This window comes from Hydra vulgaris, chromosome 05, assembly GCF_038396675.1.
Source record: "Hydra vulgaris chromosome 05, alternate assembly HydraT2T_AEP".
NCBI lineage: Eukaryota > Metazoa > Cnidaria > Hydrozoa > Anthoathecata > Hydridae > Hydra > Hydra vulgaris.
In genome coordinates this window covers 15132501-15136889 of record NC_088924.1, presented here as the reverse complement: position 1 = coordinate 15136889, position 4389 = coordinate 15132501, and positions in this window count along the sequence as shown.

Here is a 4389-nt window from a genome sequence, read left to right as displayed (position 1 = left end):
TAAAAACTTTGTCGAAGTTCCGTCAAAGTTTCTCGATGTATCTCGAACTCCGAAAAACCGAGAAAAATCCGACGAGACGGAGTTCCGAATGAATCCATTGACACCATTATCGTCTCCTATATTCAGAGTACCATTCCTTGATCATTGAAATCATTCAAACTTCCTCCTTATAATCTGTTTGGTCCCTCTTTGCAAATAAGTTTATCTCAGAAAATCTGTAAGCATTGTATCTTGTACTTTGTCTCCAAAAACATGTTAAAAAATCATTGCAGCTTTATTCATTCCAATTTTATTAACCAAATGGCTATTACCTTTTTTAAGTGCAAAAGACAGTTAATGGCCGTAATTGCGGTAGAAGAGAACGCGGCCTTTGCTGAATGGTTCGATGAGGATGAAATCGAAACAGAGGGCCCTAAAATTCCAAATAATGCGATAATTTTAGACAAATCGGACTGCCCTATTCTAATCATATCAATTGACGATTATTTAAAAAATGCTTGGATGGACAAAGAGGCAAGTTCCCATGGCACACTTTGATTAAACTTACTATATAGAATGTGAGTAATATAACATAATTGTTTTTTTCAGGCAGGCCTACAAGAAAAAACAATGGAAGCAAACGTGGAAATACCCAATAAGCTACTGAATGATATTCAAACACAGAAAAATGTAATTCATGTGAAAAATTTCAATAAAAATGCATAAATTATGAAGGACTTTTGTTTTAAAAAATAAAAAGAGGGGGTAGGGGGTTTATGACACCCTTTTTAAGGGGTATAAGAAAAATGGACAATCGGTGCAAAGGGTTTGGGGAGGGGTAAAAAATTGTCTAAAAAATGGTAACGTCCGTTATAAACAGCCCCTAAAATCATGCTATTTTGAAACATAAAGCCCTAACCCTCCACCTTTTTTTCCACTTTCTCTTGGTTGACTAATGAGTTTATAAAATGGCAAGTTATAAACAGAATTTAATTCTAAGAAAATTTTCAAAATTATGCCAAGTCTCAGAAAGAGCTATGACGTCGAACGTATAATTTATGATATTTAAAAATCCTTTTAGTTTTTCAAAATCTCGCTGCTTGTCTTTAATGTTTATATAATTTATATGTAAAACAATGATCGTTAAATTATTTTAAAATCAAAAGGATCAATAAAACGGTGTGTCAATTAAGTTCATTCGAATTTCCTTGAAAAAATTTATTTTTTCTTTAGGAAGGATATTTATAAGGTTACCCTCAAAAGGGTCTAAATTTTCAAAATACGTAGTCATTTTTAACGAATAATTTAAAAGGTTCCAAAAAGATATTAATTAAAATAAAACTTTCAGCGCATAAAATCAACAGCTGCACTGTGGTCAACTTCTTCATTTCCGTGCGTCAACAACTACTTTGTGGATGTTTTCTTTAAATGCTTAAACAATAAGTTTTTCTTTAAATGCGTAAATAATAAGTATACGACATGAGCATTATGGCCGTTTTGTCGATGCAGCTTGGCTTGCTTAAAAAGTTCTTTTTTGTATTTTTTGAGTCGTAAAACTATAATCTTCATTTATAAAAATATAGCTACCGTTTAATTTCATTGCTTTTTCTAAGATTATTTTTTTATCTTCATCATTACAAAGCTTCAGAACTCCCGTTGTACTTTAGCGAGCCCTCGATGGGCACGTTCTATTTTAATATCTTTCTCGATTCCAAGTTGTACGTTAAAAAAACCGTTTGCTTTATTTTCTCTTTAGTTATATTTCCCTCTTTATCATCGCTCGTTTCAATAACCCCATCGATTTATAGTTTATTTTGTTTATTTCGATCTTCATTATCTACGCTCTTTATAGTCTCTATTCTTTTTAGTTCGGTGTTGTTTAAGATATTTTTCCTTGCATTTTTCTGACATTAGTTAAATATATGTTTAATAAATGTATAGTATTAGAAATCTTTAAAAATTATTAAAATAGAATTTAAAGAAAAACTTTATTTTAACAATTACAAGTCCTATATATATATATATATATATATATATATATATATATATATATATATATATATATATATATATATATATATATATATATATATATATATATATATATATATATATATATATATGTATGTATATATATTTATATGTGTGTGTGTGTATATATATATATATATATATATATATATATATATATATATATATATGTATATATATATTTATATGTGTGTATATATATATGTATATATATATATATATATATATATATATATATATATAGTATATATATATATATATATATATATATATATATATATATATATGTATATATATATATTTATATGTGTTATATATATATATATATATATATATATATATATATATATATATATATATATATATATATATATATATATAAATATATATATATATATATATGCCATGATATGAGCAATCAGTTGACAGGTGACAGCACACAGGCAGAATTTCGTGGATAAGTGCCATTTTGCAGCGGACAAAACAAGTGCAACTTTTTTGGTTTGTTTCATTTTCTTAAGTCTGGTCCGTGTCAACGTCACGGAATTTTTTTAATAACTAAAGGAAGTATCCAGAAGTTTCCAGAAGCATGCAGAAGCCTCCAGAAGTTTCCAGAAGAAGCATCTGGAAGCATCCAGAAATATCCAGAAACATTTAGAAGCATCCAGACGCATCCAGAAGCTTTCAGAAGCATCGAAAAGAAGCATCTACAATCTTCCAGAACAGGTTCACACAGGTTCATTTTACTATATAAGAGACATGTAAATCGACATGTAAGTCAGTCAGTATATGGGTGTCAATCAGTCAGTATTATCAAGACAGTTTATCGAAGTGAGTTTTATCAAAGTGTTTTATCAAAGAACATCAATACAATAAGTGAAATACAACAAGTGTTTCATTACATCAATACAGTCCACATCCAACCAAGACGTTGTGTTCCACAGAGCATTATTGTATCATCACAAGGTAAATATAACACGGTAAGTGTAACACGGTAAATGTAAGCCTTGAGAAGCGTGATTATGTATTTTTATTTTTTTTATGACTTCAAGTGCAAAAATGGCTCCCGACAGTCTTGGATTGGAACTAAGAAAGAAAATTATTGGCGATTACGTAAGTGGAATGTCACAAAAAAGTATTTGTGATAAATATCGCGTGAAAAAATGGACCGTATCAAGACTATGTTCCAAATATCGTTCTACGGGGAAGTTGGCAGCAGATAACAAAGGTGGAAGACCGCGTTCCACCACTTCTAGAGAGGATTCTATGATCGTCAGATCCGTCAAGAAGGATCCCTGGATATCATCAGTCGAGATACAAAAGCAATTATAGCTGCCTGTATCGGACCGAAAAATCGGACGACGTGCTGTTGGAGCCGGATTGTTTTCTCGACGCCCTGCAAAGAAACCGCTGATTTCACTAAAAAACCAGAAGAAAAGACTCCTGTTTGCTACATCTCATATTGACTGGAATGTGCAGAAATAGCGAACTGTCTTGTTCAGTGATGAATCGAAGTTCAACATCATTGGGAGCGATGGCATTTGCCGTGTACGTCGACCGGCCGGAAAACGCCTCAATTTACGTTACTGCCATAAGACCGTGAAGCATGGTGGAGGCAATGTAATGGTCTGAGGGCGTCTTTCTGCTAACGGTCTAGGTCCAATACATCGAAACGATGGACCGTTTCATGTATAAAAATATCCTGAAAGATGTTATGTTACCTCATGCTGAATGGAATATGCCAATAAAATGGGTTTTTCAGCAAGACAACGATCCGAAACACACTGCAAAAGTAGTCAAGCAGTGGTTTCAAGATAACCACCTATAGGTGATGGATTGGCCGCCTCAATCTCCGGATCTCAACCCTATCGAGAACCTGTGGGAGATCGTCAACCGCAGAATTAATTGTGAAGGTGTTCGTAATAATGGATCAACTGTTTGAAGAAATCCAAAGGCCTGGGCAGCAATTCCACAAAGTTTCATTGATCACCTGATCGAATCTATGCCTCGAAGGCTGTGATCGACAACAAAGGATTCGCCACGAAGTATTGATAGCGAATTACAGCTTGGTCAACATTTTGTCGAGCTGCACTTGTTTTGTCCAGAAGGAAATCAACTTTTTTTAATACTTTTGATTAATTTATTAATTTTCGTGTACAAATAATGAACTTTGTGATGAATAAAACTTGAAGAATTTTGTCTCTAAACAGTTACATAGTTATTTCTCTAAATTGAAAAAATGCAGCACTTTTATATAAAGAAACTAAATTAGCATTATTTGGTTGCACTCGTTTTGTTCGATACTGTATATATATATACATACATATATATATATATATATATATATATATATATATATATATATATATATATATATAT